Source organism: Girardinichthys multiradiatus, chromosome 22, assembly GCF_021462225.1.
Source record: "Girardinichthys multiradiatus isolate DD_20200921_A chromosome 22, DD_fGirMul_XY1, whole genome shotgun sequence".
Taxonomy (NCBI): Eukaryota; Metazoa; Chordata; class Actinopteri; order Cyprinodontiformes; family Goodeidae; genus Girardinichthys; species Girardinichthys multiradiatus.
Window position 1 is genome coordinate 34,767,691 of NC_061814.1, and position 20,942 is coordinate 34,788,632.

Consider the following 20,942-nt stretch of genomic DNA (forward strand, 5'->3'; position numbering starts at 1 on the left):
CCAGGTGGAGGGAGCCCCTGGGTGGTTCCATAAGTGTATCCCAGTCTCCCTAATCCAACATTCACCAATTTCTATGGTCTTCCTCTTCGAAATCCTCAAACAAATTAGTTCAGCTGCTTTGGGCATCTGATTATAATACCTCCTAGACATTGTCTTTTGGAGGTTTTTTGACCATGTCCGACTTGGAGGAGACCCCAAAGTAAACCCAGAACTCACTGGAGGGACTACTTTTTCCCTTCTGGCATTAGCAGTTTATTGGGATTCCCCAGTATGGGTTAGGAAGTTTTACGGGGGAGGGGATGTATGGGTTTTCCCTTTTCGTTCTGTTACTTACGCGACTCCATCTGGGATGAAAGGAAAGACAGTGGATGGAGAGAGATTGATCTTAATTTCAGGTAAATAATAATGGTAAGAAATGAGAACTTTACAAGAAGAAACCAGAATTTCAGGACAAGCACTTTTTTTCAAGTATGGGGTGTATAAATATTTATAAATAATGATGTTCTTCAGAAACAAAAGGGAGCAGTGATTTAATTTGAAAGTGGTATTGCTCCTCTCAATGAACGTTCTACACAAGGCAAGTGATTTTGTTTTGCAAATTTAGATCCACTGTCGTACATTGTTTTGATCATAGAATTGTGGTATTAACTGCGTATTCTTCCTTGCGACAGTATCAATACATCAGAACAGACTGATCCTGTTTCTTCCAACAAGAGTGAACTTTTAGCTGGTGTTATATTAATTTTAACTCTGAAATCATTCTGTCGTAGAAAGTACAGTAAGTGTACCTTCCCACTTCTAACTTGCCAACTCAGGCCTGATGAGTCTGAGATGTTTCTCTGATTCTCATTATTGGCAAATTTCACTTTGTGTTAAACTTGATAGAACATCTACAAATATTCTTTGAATTAACATGTGCTTAATTTAGAAGCCTGGCCGTTATTCTATTAATTTTGACTTTGATGAATGAATGAGATAGACTGCTATTCTTGTAAAATAGTATTTATCTAATTTTAAAACTGAATTAAGATTATTTTCTTACTTTAGAACTAAATTTTAAAGTTCTTACTAACTGAAATTATATTACACTGTTAAAACTAAAATGGTTTGAAGAGTTGTTTTTACTCTCACAGGGCTAATATTGAAAAAGGCTAAATTAATTCCACATCCATCCATCCATCCATCCATCCATCCATCCATCCATCCATCCATCCATCCATCCATCCATCCATCCATCCATCCATCCATCCATCCATCCATCCATCCATCCACCCATCCATCCATCCATCCATCCATCCTCTACACCTCCCTAGAAAAATTGGGGACTGGTGCCTGTCCAGCACACAATAAGTGAGCGGTGGTGTACAGCTTTGACAGATCGCCGTTCTAGACAACCATGCATGCATACACTTACATCGAAGGGAAATTTATGGTGAACAGTTAACAAAATATGCAAGTTTTTGGACAGAGGGAAGAAGCTTGAGTACCCAGAGAAAACAACTGCTCCATCATGCAGCCCTATTTCTGGAGTTAGTTTGAAAAATAATTATGGTACTAAAATTAAATTACCTTGTTTTTGTTTTTTATTTACAACCTAAACATTTTAAAAGGATATAAATTTGTTTTTTCAGAGTAATTGTGTGATTAGATTTGAACCAGGTGTTCCCTCTCTGCCAGCTCAGTTGGATTACGCTACTGTAACACCTTCCTTATGCTGTTTACCCTGGAGTCCTCCTCCTTACCACAGCTCTCATTCACATACGGAGGGGAACACAAACACTACTTTCCCCACATCCACAGCAGAACATTTATACCTCAGCCCTGATCTGACTGCACTTTAAATATGTGCATCTTAGAGGGCAGGATGTCAAAGCCAGCAGATACCATAGCCTCCCAAGATGATAATGAAAACCTGGTGCTCTTTCACCACAAACCCTAGAGTTAGTGATTGCTTTGTTAGAAACCCTCCTCTTTTTGGAGTGAGTAAATACGACTTTTTGGAGGGGTGATGTCACCGAGGCTACCCGCATGAAAGAAGGATGATAGCTGTGGTGGAGGAGAGAATATGTATGGCACAAACAGGGGGGTCTGTAATTTTCCACTCGTTTTATGTCATCACAAAGGCATGATTGGCATCTTGGTCAAGTTTCAGTTCAGATAAGTTTAGCTTTTTTGCTTTGGATCACTATCAGAAAAGAAAGAAAGTAAAGCTTTGAATGATAAGAATCCAAAACAACATAAATATGGTCTAACATGCTATGTCAGGCCCACGCTGAATCCAATATTAAACACAAAAGCAAATGATCAGCATTATTCTAACTTGTTAGAAGCCTAAGGTCAAAGACAACATGATGTAATGTAGTGGTTAAATTCAAACAGCAGTGAAAGCAGGTTTAAACCTGTCTGTGTTTTATTCCAGTACGCGGAGAAAACAATCAGCATTAGAGAACATTGTTGTCTCCATGAAGACTACAGGGGTTGGACAATGAAAATGAAACACCTGGTTTTTGACCACAATAATTTATTAGTATGGTGTAGGGCCTCCTATTGCGACCAATACAGCATCAATTCGTCTTGGGAATGACATATACAAGTCCTGCACAGTGGTCAGAGGGATTTTAAGCCATTCTTCTTGCAGGATAGTGGCCAGGTCACTACGTGATACTGGTGGAGGAAAACGTTTCCTGACTCGCTCCTCCAAAACACCCCAAAGTGGCTCAATAATATTTAGATCTGGTGACTGTGCAGGCCATGGGAGATGTTCAACTTCACTTTCATGTTCATCAAACCAATCTTTCACCAGTCTTGCTGTGTGTATTGGTGCATTGTCATCCTGATACACGGCGCCGCCTTCAGGATACAATGTTTGAACCATTGGATGCACATGGTCCTCAAGAATGGTTCGGTAGTCCTTGGCAGTGACGCACCCATCTAGCACAAGTATTGGGCCAAGGGAATGCCATGATATGGCTGCCCAAACCATCACTGATCCACCTCCATGCTTCACTGTGGGCATGCAACAGTCTGGGTGGTACGCTTCTTTGGGGCTTCTCCACACCGTAACTCTCCCGGATGTGGGGAAAACAGTAAAGGTGGACTCATCAGAGAACAATACATGTTTCACATTGTCCACAGCCCAAGATTTGTGCTCCTTGCACCATTGAAACCGACGTTTGGCATTGGCATGATTGACCAAAGGTTTGGCTATAGCAGCCCGACCGTGTATATTGACCCTGTGGAGCTCCCGACGAACAGTTCTTGTGGAAACAGGAGAGTTGAGGTGCACATTTAATTCTGCCGTGATTTGGGCAGCCGTGGTTTTATGTTTTTTGGATACAATCCGGGTTAGCACCCGAACATCCCTTTCAGACAGCTTCCTCTTGCGTCCACAGTTAATCCTGTTGGATGTGGTTCGTCCTTCTTGGTGGTGTGCTGACATTACCCTGGATACCGTGGCTCTTGATACATTACAAAGACTTGCTGTCTTGGTCACAGATGCGCCAGCAAGACATGCACCAACAATTTGTCCTCTTTTGAACTCTGGTATGTCACCCATAATGTTGTGTGCATTTCAATATTTTGAACAAAACTGTGCTCTTACCCTGCTAATCGAACCTTCACACTCTGCTCTTACTGGTGCAATGTGCAATCAATGAAGACTGGCTACCAGGCTGGTCCAATTTAGCCATGAAACCTCCCACACTAAAATGACAGGTGTTTCAGTTTCATTGTCCAACCCCTGTATATGACAATAAAATGCATGCCGCTAGGAACCAGTGAAAGAGTTGGCTTATAGATACAGTGCCTTTCAAAAGTATTTATTCATCTTAAACCTTTTCACATTAGAACCACAAACTTCAATGTATTTTATTAAGATTATCGGTGACAGACCAACACAAAGTAGAGTATAATTGTAAAGTGTAAGGAAAACAATACGACTTTCCACAAATAAAATCTGAAAGTATAGGGTGCATTTGTAGTCTGCTGTTTTTTTAAGTCTTTCCATATTTGCCAATTGCATTTGGGTCTGGGCTTTGGGTCTGGGACCATTCTAGCACATGAATATTGTTTTACAGAACATGATTTATACTGAGATAACAGTACACAGGTGTACTCTTTTTAGCACTTACATGACTTCAGTAGTCAAACTCTTGCTATAGATTTTATTTAGGGTTATTAGAGTAGAGTGGGATTAATCCAAATGCCTGCAACACTTTTCATATTTTAATTTCTAAATAAATTTGAAAGATTGTAGTTTTTATGTGAATAAACTGTCCTCTATGTATTATCTACTGATCTGAATAGTTTTAGATTAGATTGAATGTGTTCAAACCACATTTTAAGAAAAGCTCATCTTCGATAGGTTGCCTAAATAAATAGTTAAAGAAATGATTTGAGTGTAATTAAAACCGTACAACATCTGCAGTTTATGGAGAAGTAATATAAACACATTACGAAAGACCTGCTTTCAGCATTTATCACACAATGTCCACATGGTGTTTGTCAATGCACTCAAATCTTCCTCTAACTAACAGTTGTCAGATGAAGTTCCAAACACTTTAGTTACTGATGTAATTCAGAGATGATTTGAAACGTACTTGGGGCCATATATGACCTAATGAGACTGCATGCCTGTCATCTGACGCTCACGCACACCTGCAGCGCTTTATCCTGGGAGTTCTGTTCCACAAATTTCCTTCGAACAGGTCCGCCCTCATCGCCAACTTAAAGAACCCACACAAGTTGAACTGTTGGATGACATAATGTGCAATAAAAGGTGATTTTTAGTGCTTATTGTTTAAGCCAGTGCCAAGTTTGCATTACAAAATATGAGGACTGCAAAACTTTTTTGTTGCTATTAAGCTGGTTTAATTTTGCTTGAAAAGACCTATGCCTATATCCTAAATATGTTTCCACCATAGGTCATGTTTAGTGGTTGCCTTTACTGAAAGTTTTATGCAGAGGTAACTGTTGTCCTTATCCAGTACACCATGATCTCATGCCTAATCTTGCAGCATTCCTTCATAATGTTTGTTCTATTTATTCACTGACTTTGGCAGCTGTACTAAACAATGATTAAAAAGACTGGATAGAAACCTTTAATAGTAAGTATGTAAAACTATAAAGTCAGAAGTCAGATGGTGCTTTGAAACAAGAAAGTCTTTGTCCTACTAAAGCTTTCAGAAATAGGCATTTTGCTTTACTGTAAAAATTGCTGTGACATTAGGACAACGTGTCAGCCAGTGGAGTTGCTGGGAATATGATTCTGGAGAAGTTATACAGTGCCAGTGACAATTACTTGCACCACTGGTAAAAATGTGAAAAAGTCTTTGATTAAATAATTTGACTTTATGCTTTGGATCATTATTCAATCGAAAGACCTAATGAAGATCCATTTGCAGCCTACTGTTGGAGCTCACTAGGTTTTCATTTAAAACCTCCTGACATTTAAAATAGTTAATTATGAAACACACTCTAACAGGGCTCCCAAGGCATTAGAAGGAGAAACAGGTCCATAGCATCACAGTCCATCCACCACACTTAACAGAGGGCATGATGTTCTTTTCCACATTTTTTGCCAAACTCACCGAGTGTTTGTTACAGAAAAGGTCATTTAACCAAAGCACACGGTTCCAGCTACAGTCAGGTATAGTTTAGCAAATGCTAGATGTTTTCCAGATTAGATAAACGGTTTACCACCCTTCTCAGCACTAAACTTAGGTTCTCATCCTGTCTTTCATGTCACAATTTCAGCTGCTAAAACGTTTTAATTATTGCTCTGAAAGCAAATACATGTAGTTTGTTCAAGTGTGTATTTTCTTTCTTGCCTTTTCTTGAGTGATGAAAATCAACACACATCTGCCTTGCTCGAAAGGCATGTTCTTGTGTCTTTCAAATTTTGATGAGTGGCTAAGACAAATGGACATCTGTGTCCTAAAATATTTACATCACATGAAACAGATATTTATTGATTACTAAGTATAGGTTCCTTGACACTTTGGGCCACTGATGATGTATAAATAAACAATGCTTAAAATATATTTATTCTACAGAATATGTTTGGGGTTCCAATAAAGCATAGACCGTTATACGATTATCACGGCATGAGAACCTTGGGTAAAAATATCACTGCTTAATAGTATTTAATATTTAAAACAAAACTGTTTAACAAAATGTAATTGCTTCTACTTAATACAGAAAAGCAAACTGGCTCTTAATGCTGCCAAATATGTTTGTTTGTTTGTTTATTTAAAAAATATTCAAATTCACATTCATACACCATGATACAGATTTACATGACCATTTGCTTAAAAATATGTAATTTCATTGTGATTTTTGCAGTTCTAATAATGTTAAGTTATAATATTTATTTCATATTTAAATTTTATATATAGACTGAAGCACTTACGTTTAACACATGCCAAATTTGAAATTGTGCATAATATAATATAATCCGTTTTTGCCATTCTGCTCTTCAGAGAGTAACCCAAGTATAACAATGCGACATTAGGTGGTTTATTAGTTGGGCTATCTGCTCAGGTAGCCAGCCTGCAGTCAGCTGCTAAACAGACAAGCAACTCACAGCTTTCTTACAGTAGTTTTGAAACAATTACCTAAAGGGAAAAATCTCCTATAGTATAAATGCCATGACAACTAAAAATATTTCCAAACAGCCAAAGCAAGGGAAAAGTGTAGCAGTGTTCTTTCAGCCAGCTGACCGGCAGTGCTCAGCATCAGCCAGTAGAGGTGCAATGTTTCGATGCTCTGTGCTCCGGGCACTTTCTAAAAATTTGAAGCTTTTAAAATCTTGGTACACCCTCATAATGTCCACTGCCTAGTACCAATAAGTGTGGCATATAATTTTTTTCTTCCATCTATTGAATTCATGTAGTCAGATTAAAGGTTGGATTTCTCTAAAAGGTTCAGTATGAGATTATGCAGTAAAACTTGAATCTTGGTACACATCTATACAAGTAATCTATATAAGAAATTCAAATGTTTGTTTTTTGCCATGCTCCAGGCATATTTGTCTGTCTTCAACTTAGTCATCAAGCCACACCTCAATCTCTGAATCATTAAATCGCAAACTGCCATTTCTTTAGTTCAGTGGTTTAACTGCATATAACTACACAAGATTTTTTTTAATTTCAGTGATGTTCTCTGATTCTCAGAAGAAAGCAAATTATGGCACTGTATCACTAAAAATAAAGGTGTGAACATCATAAAGTAATTAGTTATGCTTTATCGTCCGTACTTTGGCTTTAAACCTAAAACATGCTATATTGCTAGTAGAGACATTTTCTCTTCTTGATACAATTAAAATGGGAGATGCTAGGGGCAACGTTGAATCATACACGCTTTTAATGTAGTTTTCTCTGTGTAATTTGATGCCACTCCGAGATGGCAGTCAGCCTGAATAATGAGATGAAGCCACTCCATTATGTGACATCATTTCACAGAGCAGGAAACAATTTTCCCATATCAAAGGCTGAATAATAAAAAAGCTCAACCGTATTTTTTACCTTTTTCTAATATATCCATCACTTTGAAATGGAATATTTGACCTGTGATGTCATTGTTGCAGCAAGTTGGGGCCCTCAAGGCTTTAGTGGGAAACATTGTTTATGCTGAAGAAAAATGTGTTAATCACATACAAGAACTTGAATCATGTGCTGCCGCCCCTGTGCTTAACATCTAAAACAGGTGAGGCTGGCCAAATGTGCAATTTAGTTAAACACTCAGTATAAAGAAAATTTGTCAAAAAGAGGTATAAACCCTCAAATTTATTTCTAAACATTTACATGTTCAGACTGTCGATGGATTAGCTCTGTAATCAGAGTGAATGTCGAAACCTAACAAGAAAAATAGCAGAAAAATCCATGCTATGGATAGACAGATGGAAAAATATGGGCAAGCCAGAGTAAAGTGAGTCATTTTAAATGCTGCTATGTGTTTCAATGTTTATAATTGTAATACCTAATTGAATGTAAGTACAAAAATACCAATAAATACACATACTTGGAAAACCTTTTACAGATGTTTCCCGACCATCCTAAAAACCGCTCAAACTATTTTATCTTAAAAAGAAGACATTATCATCTTTCACCACAAAGAATCTGGATTCAATACAGGACTGGCAAATCAGAACCCTGCTGTTCTGACATACTAGGTGGCCTGAAGGCCTAAACGCAATAAGCTGGACCTACCTGAAAGTTCTGCAATATTGCTCGCTTGCTCATGTCACCTCCTGTTAGTGGAATGAATGAGCTCATTGCTGACACAACTATGAGCTGTGCTTGGCATATTGGTGCTAAAAATCAGCTAGCACGCTAACAGCATCGCACTGTGTGGTATACTTCTGCAAATAAATATAAGGGGCAAAATGGTATTATTAACATTTTGTATTTTTGAAACATTTTCTGTTTTATATATTCTTCAGTAACACATGAAGAAGTTTATTAAATGCTATTTGACATAAATAATTCGAGCCATCAATAGACTTACATTGAATATGCTTTTTGTGGTTGTATTGGTACTTGATGCTATGGTGTTTGAGGAACATTTACAGTGCTGGGCATGAATGTTATATTAATTTGGGACTTTTAAGGATACGTTTTAGCCTTTCTTAGGGGCAAATGATAAAAACAAAACAAGTTTAATGATATTTTAAAACTAGAAAAGGGTGCACTCATTTGAATTGATTGTGAATGTTCTCTAATCCACAAAAAGTCAACATTTTACATACAGGCCTTAAATATATTCACACATCAATAATATTATTATTTGGATCAACGTTCCTTACTGGGTTGATGAGGAACCACGCATTTTTTGTAGCCATGGACAAGGTCCTGCTATAGTTGCTTGTATATATTTGACCACTCAAAAGTTGGTATAGCTCATTTATATTGTTCAGTTTCCTGCCAGGCACCTCAGGAAATAGACCATCACCATGATGCTACCACCACCATGCATGACAATATGCACAAATGGGAGAGCTTCCCCTAGACTCTTCCAACCGTCTTGTTATATTGCTGAATGGATGATTTTTGTGTCTCCTCTGACCATAAAACGTTTCTCCTAAAGGTATTTTGCTTGTCCATGTTAGCAGCTGCAGATTTCATTCAAGCTTGTGGGTGTCCATTTCGGAGCAGAGGCCTCTTACTTGTTCAGCTCATTCTCAGTCAACACTGATGTTAAACTCATTATGCAGCAGACAGCGACATCTTTCAATGTATAGTCATAAGCCATTGTGATTCCTGGGTTCTTTATTAAAAAATCTAACCGATTTTATTTCATCTGATGGTGACAGTTTGGTTTGGATGATTAAAACTTGGACACAACTGGGTGTCTCAAAGGGACAAAATGGCAAAGATACATAAAAACTGGTTTTAATATGGATCAAGCAGGGTACATTAAACGTCTGGAATGACCCTAATTTCAATCATTTTGAAAATGTAAGATCTGGACTTAAAAGCTGAGTCAATTCAAGAACCCTGACCAATTTAAATGAATTGTGTAATTTCTGATTAAAAACGTGGATAAATAACCAGTCATAATTATTCCAGGACCTTACTCATAGTTATAGAAAGTGTGTGGTTTCTCTGCAGTTTGGTAAAGGAAATCTCACCATATATTTGTGGGGATGTACAGTATGAATATATATATATACTGGAGAAATGTGAGGTCCCCCTCCTGCCCCTCCTGCCTCAAACGATCCACCATCATCCCGGTGCCCAAGAAACCCACCATCCTAGGATTAAATGACTACAGGCCTGTAGCCCTGACGTCTGTGGTCATGAAATCCTTTGAGCGGCTGTTGTTGAAGCACCTGAAAGACATCACAGGCCCCCTGCTGGACCCCCTGCAATTTGCTTACCGAGCAAACAGGTCAGCAGGATCCTGTTTGTAGACTTCAGCTCGGCCTTCAACACCATCATACCAGACATCCTCCACCAGAAGCTCACCCAGCTCAACATCCCAGCCTCCACCTGTCAGTGGATCAACAGCTTCCTGACGGACGGATAGCAGCAGGTGAGAGTGGGGAGCATCTTCTCCCGAACCAGATCAATAACTACTGGTGCCCCCCAGGGGTATGTTCTATACCCACTCCTCTTCTCTCTGTACACAAATGACTGCACCTCAGCAGACTCGTCCGTGAAACTCCTTAAGTTTGCAGACGACACCACTGTCATTGGACTGATCCAGGACGGTAATGAGTCTGCATACAGACAGCAGGTGGATCGGCTGGTCCACTGGTGCGGTCAGAACTACCTTGAACTCAACCCACTCAAGACTGTGGAAATGGTGGTGGACTTTCGGAGAACACCACCCCCATACACCCCCTCACCATCCTCAACAACACTGTATCGGCCGTGGACCACTTCAGGTTCTTAGGAACCACCATCTCTGAGGACCTGAGATGGTTTCACACATAGACACTGTTCGAAAGAAGGCCCAGCAGAGACTGTACTTCCTGAGGCAACTCAAGAAGTTCAACCTTCCACAGGAGCTGCTGGTCATTTTCTACACTGCCATCATTCAGTCTGTCTTGTCTTCATCCATCTCAGTGTGGTTTGGCTCATCCACCAAACAGGACAGGCCCAGACTGCAACGAATAATCAGGACTGCAGAGAGAATAATCAGGGCTTACCTTCCCTCCATCCAGGACTTAAACCAGCCGCCACAGAGACAGTTTCTTCCACCAGGCTGTTTCTTTGTTGAACATTCAATAGAGTACAAAACAACAGCATACAGATGTTGCAAATGCACCTGCTTATTATATATGTGTATATTGTACATTGTAAATATGTATATTCTGTAATACAAAAACAAAACCAAAGAGCAAAGTGTACCGGAGTCAAATTCCTTTTTTGTATGTACGAACTTGGCAATAAAGCTGATTCTAATTCTGATATATATATATATATATATATATATATATATATATATATTACCAGTCAAAGGTTTTAGATATACTTTTTCAATTAATGGATCTCTTTATTTTTATGACTATATGCACGGTAGATTCTCACCGAAGGCAACAAAACCTTGAATGAACACACATGGAATTATGGTGTAAACAAAAGGTGTGAAATTGTCAGTGTTCGGAGTTGGTTTGGACCAAAATGCAAAAGTTCAAAAACAAAACCCATTAGGGGAAAAACTAAAGTCCAAGAAAACATAAATAACCCACATGGGCAAATCAAAGTCCAAACAAAAACAAAGTCCAGAAGGCCGATGACAAAGGAGCAGGTGATCAAGAGGCCGGCGACAAAGGAGCGGGCGGTCAGGAGGCCGGCGAAGAAGGTGCAGACGGTCTCGAGGCCAGCGACAAAGATTCTGACAGTCTGGAGGCCGGCGGCAAATGAGCTGTCTGTCAGGAGGCCGACAGCGATCAGGCAGTAACCTGGACAACCAGTGGGGGTCGAACAGAGTAAAGGACCCTTGGTCACGAGGTCGGCCGACCAGAGTAGAGGACCCTCAGTCAAGAGGCCGGCCGAGCAGAGTAGAGGACCCTTGGAGCTGGAGGTCTGGAGGTCTGCCACGGAGCATAGAAGACCCTCGGCAAGGTCTAAGAGGCTTGGAGTCAGCCTTGGAGTCAGTCTGAGAGCCTGGAGACTTGGAGTCGGTCTGAGAGTCTGGAGACTTGGAGTCGGGCTGAGAGTCTGGATAGAGTCAAAGCCACTCCCTGAAGACCGTGAGTCTGAAGACTGGGAGTCTGGTCTGTTGTCAGTCGTAAAGTCTCTGGGTTTGAAGTCCTTAAATCAGAAGACTTAGAGTCTGGGTCAAAGTCCAGTATAAAGCCTGTCTTAACTGTAGGCTGCGGCTCTGGAAGCTTAGCTGCATGCTGGGGTTGTGGAGGCTTGGCTAGAGGCAGTTCTTCCTTGAACCCCTGTCGGAACTCTGGAACTCGGGACAGAGGCGGTTCATCCTTGAACCCCTATCGAAACTCTGGAACTTGGGTGAGAGGCGGTTCAACCTTGAACCCCTCTTGGAACTCTGGAATTTGGGAAGGAAACCCATCAGTTAGCTGGGGCTCTGTTCTCTCGTCTGCTAACTGGGGCTCAAGAAGCTTAGTCGGCTGAGACACTGAAGGCTTAGCTGACTGTTGAACCACTGAAGACGTGGCTGCCGGCTGAAACTCAGGAGACTTCAAATCAAAGTCACTCTGGGAAGCGGTACGGGAACTGCTAGAGTCCGGAGACGTTGCAGGTGAGCCTCAATTAGGCACTGGAGCTTGTCTTGATGGGGTTGGTGGACTGAGAAGCTAACCGAGAAGCTCAACTAGAAAAAGAATAAAAATAAACAAAGTGAACTGTAATAATAATAATAATAATAATAATAACCATAGGAAGCAATGAATGAGAAAGCGGCCACCAAGGGAACTATGGGTGAGGGGAGAAAGAACTACTAAAAACAGGAGAGAGAACAAAGCTAACATCAGGGTAACTGAAGGAATAAACAAACATAACCCAAAGAATGTGTGTCTTTTGTCCGGTATTGTTTCTGAGCCTGCTGAGTGCCTATAATTCTAAAAAAATACGATTACATCCAATTTTACAATCATGCAAAAACATGTAAAAAGAAGCTTCAAGCGGCATCAGACAATGTGTATGATAACAGATGAGCATTTTAACTACAAGGCTGAGAGATGTCTACCAGAACCAAAGAACACAGCTGGGGTTGCCTTCTCTGTGGGTTATGTCTAAAACAGGTGCTGTGCAGCATCAGTTGTTGGAAAGACCAAATGTATGAAAGGAAGGATGGGTGGGGTGGGTCACAATGCACAAAAATAGAAAGTGAGTTAAGTAATTAAAGTGATTCAGATGAAAAAAACGTATCGTTGCCAGTTGTCCATTTCTTCTGACATTGGCGCATTAAAACAGTCACTTTAAAACAAGCAGCATTGTCCTGCGTTTAGTTTATTTATTTAACTAAAACCACAAACAGCTAAAAAAAGTTGAATGGAAACATTCTAGCCAACATCTAAATAATTATTCTATAAAATGTAATCAAGCTCAGCAGACGGTAAACATTATGCACTGCTTTTCACCAATCTGAAGCCCCATTACTTCCAGAAAAATCCAACCCTGTGAAAAAAACTGCTTATAACTGCAAGTAACTCTTCGTGGAAGTTTCAAGTCTTATTGTGCTTTACTTAATCTCCCTTCAATGAGATGTTGGGGGATGAAGAACAACACTGTAAGAGCAGTTTTAATCAAGCCCACCAATGCTAAATGCAGCCAAAGAATTTGTGTATATTTTAACAATTAGAGCGAAAATGATGACACGTATTTAAATCCTTCATCTTTTTAGGATTCTATGTTTTGTCTAATAACCGTCTTCCTTGCTTTGCCTTTTGACATTTCTTTCAAGTTCATTTTGGTGCTTAATGAGTAATTGAAAACAGACCGTATCCAATAAAAGCTGTTGCAAACTACTAATTTTACTCCTAATTCTGAGCAATTCAAATGAACCATAAGCGAGAAAATATCCCAAGGCACATACCAGCAGTCTTCTTTAAAACTCGCATAGAGAAGTTCTGTTCATTTAATAACCCCCAAATTAAAGCAAAAGGCATGAGTCAGTCATCTGGCCACAGAGTTAGATCATAGTCTATGACATCATCTTGGACTGCCTAATCCAGCTATAGCGGAAGTCAATCCAAATCTGGGGAAAATCTTTGTATTCTGCAGCCCAGCTTTGATGATGGTGTGTGGATGCTTGTTTTTGGAGTATAATTTAACAGTGAAGTAAAACACAGTAACATTTTCAATGAGGATTACTCTGTTATTAAGGATACTAAGAAAGCATATGGAAATAATGACACAAATGTGGATAAACAAACCATTACTTATTTGTTTTTCTAGTCAAGGTAAACAAGCACTTTTTACCCGTTCCCCTAATGAACTGTTTTATTTTCCGTGCTGTTCATTTTACTGTTCACAATAACAGCACACTTAGGAGTTTTATGCACCGTGGTAAAGAAAAAGGTTAACCAAATGAGCCATTTCCAAACCAAGGCTGTATTTTTCTCTGCCGCAAAGCATTGCAAAGCTCTTCCATCACTGGACCTGCCCAAGAATGCCCAACAACAGTTGGTTTCAGCAGTTGTTTCAGACTTGCAGAGCTATGCAGCAGTTGGGCAGCTCCTGTTCTTTTTGTCAAACCTGACACTGCATGTGTCAGCTATAAAATAAAAAAAACACATCACCAAATGAAGGTGTCAAAGAGTGGCTCAGCAGGGTGGTGATGCAATCTGCGCTAATGCTGACAGGTGATATGGCAGGAGTGACTTTGTAGGCAAGAAGCATTGGTTGTGGGTTCAAAAGCGTAGACTTTAACTAACATGGCATGAGAAAGTGATGCGAAACTCCACAGATATTGCAACAGAACACTCGAAATAGTTATTATATTAGAATTGTAAAAAGTGCTCTAAGTGTGATTCAGGTAAAAACCAAACTTCTACTACCCTATTAAATTTTTGCACATTGCACTGCTGGAAGTAGCCATCAGTAGATGGTATTCTGTGGTTATAAAGAAGACATGGTCAGTAGCAATTCTCTAGGTTGTGCTCAGTGTGCCAAAATCTCCCACACCATGACACCATCACCAGTGTACACCATTGATACAAGGCAAGATGGATCCATTCTGTCATTTTAACTTCAGTTTTGATCCTGCAATTTGAGCGTGAAAGACTCATTGAACAAGCTGTTATTGTCCAACTTTAGTGATACTCTGAATTGAAGCCTTGGCTGCCTTTTTTTAGCTGAAGAGTGGCACCTGGTGTGGTTTTCTGCTGCTGTTGCCTATCTACTTCAAGGTTTGACATGTTGCGCATTCAGGCATGATTTTCCGTATAACCTGATTATAATGAGTTATTTAAGAAACTGTTGTGTTTTTATCATTTCAATCCACTCTGCCCTCCTCTGACTTCTGACATCAACAAGACATTTTTAATCACACATCTGATGGTGGCTTTTATTTTTGAACCATTTTATGCAAACCCAAAAGTAAATCAGCAGTTTCTGAAACACTCAGCCTATCCCACAACGTCTATGTCACATTCAAAGTCACTAAATCTCCTTTCTTCCCTATTGTGATACTCAATCTGAACTTGCAAGTCTATTTTTTTACCACATGTACATGCCTAAATGAATCGAGTTGCTGAGGTGTTAACAATCAATAAAGGAGTGTACCTACTAAAGTAGCCAGTGAGTGTATGCCTCTTTATAATTAGAAAAACACTAGTGTGGTCATTTGGTCAATTCGTAGCATCTAATGTCTTAGTGTATTCCATTGTTTTGTGGTTTATTAGTGTTTCTCCTTTCTCTCACTCCCTCAGCCTCATAGTCTCTCCCAGCTGTTCCTAATCTGGTTATTTACTCACCTGTGTAGCAGTAATCAAACTTCCACGTATAAATACTCCTTGATTCATTCTCTCTATTGTCAGGTCCTCTGTTGGTGTCACTAGTCTGTGTCTGGTTCCTTGAGGTCTGCTCATGATTAAAAGTTCTCTTTATCACTAACTCCCTTCCTTGTCTTTGCGTTTGGATCCCCAACAACAAACCATGACAGAACTGTGTTAATTAAACGTTTGTTGTTTTTGGTTATGGTTTTGTATATGCCAATATCAGTAAATTGCTCAAGCAATACTATATAAACCGCTGTGTTTTTTAGCTTAAGGTGTGTTCATTTTTACAAGACTGATAATTTGTAGTGTCTTCAGAACATGTTGATGGTTTTAAAAAAGCTGCCGCTGTCAACTCTAAGACCTTAAGGGATGTAAATTATTTTATAATATTGTAATTTTATAAGCCTTTCTGCCTGAAAGTTGATTAAATATTCATTATGCAATGTGAGAAATTGATAGCAATAGCACCAAACACCACAAAAAACAGGACACGGTTGCTAATATATATATACATATATATATATATATATATATATATATATATATATATATATATATATATATATATATATATATATATGGCACCAGGTCCCAACTGTATATTGAACAGCTTTTCAGATTAACGGATTGTGATAGATTGGACAACTGGAGCAATAATACCTATAATCTTTGAATTCTGATAACTCGGCGTCTACACATTTAAATGGGCAGGCTTAATAAATACTCAGAACTACATCCATCTGACCCATCAGGCCCCCAAGCAGCAGCTCCAGGCAGCTGTTGTTTGGTCAGCTAAAGGCACAATCTCACCATTGTGCACGACCTGCAGCTGGCATGGGGCTAGAATTCTGACGCACAATGAATCAATCAAAGTTCCTCCTTAGTGTACCAGACGTGGGCATGGACAGATCCATAACAGCTGTGATGTGGCTCCTTGGTGACATAATCCTTTCTTAGCAGTTTTCAGTTTCATACCAAGCTGAGCATTTGCAACCAAGCTCACTGCACTAATCCTACCTCTGTAATTCAAGGAGTCTAGATAGCACAATAAAGCCTCATGGCACATCACATTTAACACTCCGAACATGTGAAACAGACTGTTTGAGAGGTTCTAGTAAAATTTACAAGATTTGGCTTCACATGACACAAAACAGCAAGCTTTGTTGCTCCTGCGTTAAAAAGGCCTGAACCTTTTTGTTTTTCATTCTTGTGACAGTAATAACTTCAATGTAACATATGCAACAAATAAAACAACTCATAAAACAAACTTACATCATATAATGTTCTAAAAACTTTGTGAATGTTAAGCATTGTGATTACTTGAATTTGTAATAAGTTGGGGCCATTTGCCCTATTTATTGTTTAAATATATAAAGAGGTGCCATGACAGGCTGGGTACCATTAGTATTTGCCAACACACAGAGATCTTTACTCATGCTTCCTGCAAGGTTCCACAAGGTTCCATAAAACAGTGTTTTTGGTGGAGACTCTCAGAATGCTAAATACTCTGTCCAGGTTGAAATCACCTCATTTAAAGACATCTTCGGGTCACATTATCACAACAATGAGTCAAAATGGGTTGCAAGCTTCTTTGTATCTAGTGTGTATTGTAGTGTTTTGTTCCTGTAACAGCCTGCTAACTTCATTAAACCCACACTGCCCTCTGCTGCTAAAGTTATGTTACTGTGCATCTGGCAAATCTGTAAAAGCTGGTGATGTAGGTTATATCAGCCCGCTAGATCATACATCTGAATAAATTAGAATATTATTGAGTAGTTTATTTATTTTAGTAATTTTATTCAAAAAGGGAACCTTGAGTGTTACTTAGAGTACATAAAAACATAAATCCAGTTTCTTAAAAAAACTACAAAAAAACTATGTACTTCCATAAAACCAATGAAAAAATACTTTTTATCCAAAAATTTTAAATCACGCCTTACACAATCATAGGGACATTTGTGTAGGCCAGCAGAGAGCCACTGACATCCTTCCCAAGAAGGATGAGGCTCAAAAGGTCATTGAGCCAAGAATATTGATGAGCTGAAGCCTGCTTTTAAAATATTTTGCAAATGGAGGCCCGACCAAGTACTGCATATACTATAAAATATATGGACATTTCAGTAAACCAACATTTCTGGATTAAATTCTCTTTTTAGAATGGAATGAAATAGAAATATCTTTTTTTGTCCCACAATTTGAAAATTCATATGTACCATTGGGAAAGTAAAGTATGAATGCTGAATTTTTTAGCTGAAAGGTGGCAGAAACAAGCTGAAATTGACTGCAGACAATCTGCTAAAATGTAATGAATTAAAAGAAAACAGAAATGCTAAACTCATGTTGAAAGCTGGCAGAAAGTGGCTAAGGCTGAAAGCAGAATGTCAGCTGAAATCTGATAAATTAGTAGAAATAGCAGAAATAGCAAAGAAAAACTGTCATCTGATCTGTTTAAGCAGTAAGACTATCAGGTATAAAACACCGTAATAAGGTGAAGTAACCTCAAAATTACTCGAAATAGTTGTTGAAATACAAGAACTGACAAAAACATTAAAAAAGCAGGAAAGAGCTGCCCATAGATGAGCTGAAAAAGCATAGACTGAAGCAAAAATATAGCCTAAGAAGTTGAAGTCAGTGCTAAAATATATAAAAAATGGCAGAAAAAGAAAAAGGATGAACTAACAACAAATACGCCGTAGACACACAAAAACAAACAGGAAATTGCCTAAAAAGGCAAATGTGTTCTTCAGCTAAGAGAAGAGAGAGGACAAAGAGAAGCTAAAATGCTAACATTAGCATTTTGGCTATTACTAGCATGAAGGCTGATATTAATTTACCCCATCTACTATGCAAAAAGCAAGGTATAAGCTAAAATTAACTAAAATGCTGATGCTTACTACAGCCTATACTCAAAAGTTTATGAAATTGCCCTTTAAAATTATTCACTCTTGTTCAGGTGTTGGAAGAGCAGTAGAAGCTGTTGAAGTAGCTGACATCAAATGATCGCTGTTTTTATGCTCCACTGGGACCTATGGAGATGGTCTTATCATCATAGGTCACAGAGTAGTGCTGGTTCTGATAGAGATTGGAACTGGTTCTGAAGGGAGCTGGTTCCTGATTCTGACAGAGGGTTCCTCCTGGATCTGGTGAAGATTTGTACATGATTCTGATAGTTTGGAATTGTTTCTGATGGATGCTTGTACATGGTTCTGGTGTAGATTTGTTCAAGGTTCTTATGGAGATTTTTGCCAGGTTCTGGTGGAGTTGGGACCCGGTTTTAATTAAGATTTCTTCCTGGTTCTGATGAAGATTTGTACAAGGTTCTGATGGATGTTTCTTCCTGGTTCTGATAGGTTTGACCTGGTTCTAATAGACTTTGGACCTGGTTCAGATGGAGGTTTGTACATGGTTCTGATGAAGATTTGTACCAGGTTCTGATGGAGTTTGGACCTGGTTCTGATGGATGTTTCTCCCTGGCTCTGATAGAATTTGGACCTGGTTCTGATACAGGTTTGTACCTAGTTCTGATACTGGTTTGTACCTGGTTCTGGTGGAGATTTTTTCCTGGTTCTGGTGGAAGGTCACTAACTGGCTCTGATGGAGATTTTTCCTTGGTTCTGTTGGAGTTTGGGTCCGGTTCTGATGGAGATTTTCTCCAGGTTCTGATGGATTTTGGAACTGTTTCTGATAGAAGTTTCTTTCTGGTTCTGATTGAGTTTGGACCTGGTTCTGATAGTGGGTGACTAACTGGTCCTGATGGAAAATTCCTCCTGGTTCTGATGGAGTTTGGGTCTGGTTCTGATGGAGATTTGTTCCTGGTTCTAATGGAGTTTGGGTCTGGTTCTGATGGAGGGTTCCTAACTGGTTCTGATGGAGTTTCGGTCTGGTTCTGATGGAGATTTTCTCCAGGTTCTGATGGATTTCTGAACTGGTTCTGATAGAGGTTTCTTTCTGGTTCTGATTGAGTTTGGACCTGGTTCTGATAGTGGGTGCCTAACTGGTCCTGATGGAGAATTCCTCCTGGTTCTGATGGAGTTTGGGTCTGGTTCTGATGGAGATTTGTTCCTGGTTCTGATGGAGTTTGGGTCTGGTTCTGATGGAGATTTGTTCCTGGTTCTGATGGAGATTTGTTCCTGGTTGTGATGAAGAATTCCTCCTGGTTCTGATGGAGCTTGGGTCTGGTTCTGATGAATGTTGGACCTGGTTCTGATAGAAGGGACCTCCAGATTCTGAAGGAGATTTGGAACTGGCTCTGGTGGAGTTTTCTTCCTGGTTCTGATAGGTTTGACCTGGTTCTGATAGACTTTGGACCTGGTTCAGATGGAGGTTTGTACATGGTTCTGATGAAGATTTGTATCAGGTTCTGATAGAGATTTATTTCTGGTTCTAATGGAGTTTCCATCTAATTCTGATGGATTTTAAACAAGGTTCTGATAGAGTTTGGGTCTGGTTCTGATGGAGATTTGTTCCTGGTTCTAATGGATATTGGATGAGGTTCTGATAGAGGTTCTTCCTGGTTCTGACAGATTTTTTACCTGGTTCTGATGGAAGGTTCCTAACTGCCCCTCCTTGAACCGCCACCTTAACGTGGTGGAGGGGTTTGAGTGCTCGAATGATCCTAGAGGCTATGTTGTCTGGGGCTTAAATGCCCCTGGTAGGGTCTCCCCTGGCAAACAGGCTCTAGGTGATGGGTCAGACAAAGAGTGGTTCAAGAATCCCTCATGAAGAACAAAATATCGAGGCATGTGACGTCGCCTGGTACGGCGGAGCCGGGGTCCCACCCTGGAGCCAGGCCTGGGGTCGGGACTCGTCGGAGAGCACCTGGTGGCTGGGTTGCTCCTCGCGGGACCCGGCCGGGCCAAGCCCAAACGAGAGACGCGAGGCCATCCCCCAGTGGGCCCACCACCTGCAGGGGGAACCGTGAGGGACCGGTGCAAAGAGGATTGGGTGGCGGACGAAGGTGGAGACCTCAGCGGCCCGATCCCCGGATGCTTAGGCTGGCTCTAGGGACGTGGAATGTCACCTCGCTGGGGGGGAAGGAGCCTGAGCTGGTGCGGGAGGTCGGGAGATATCGACTAGAAATAGTCGGGCTCGCCTCCACGCACAGCGTGGGCTCTGGAACCCATCTCCTCAAGATGGGCTGGACCCTCTTGTACTCTGGAGTGGCCGACAGGGAGAGGCGGCGGGCTGGTGTGGGTTTGCTTGTCACCCCCCAGCTCAGCCGTCTTGTGTTGGGGTTTAACCCAGTGGATGAGAGGGTCGCATCCCTGCGCCTTCGGATTGGGGATAGGTCTCTGATTATCATTTCAGCCTACGGGCCGAGTGGTAGTGCGGAGTACCCGGCCTTCTTGGCGTCCCTGTCAGGGGTGCTGGATAGTGCCCCTTCTGGGGACTCCATTATTCTGCTGGGGGACTTCAACGCCCACGTGGGAAACGACAGTGACACCTGGAGAAATTGGGAGGAATGGCATCCCCGATCTGAATCCGAGCGGTGTTTTGTTATTGGACTTCTGTGCTAGTCACGGATTGT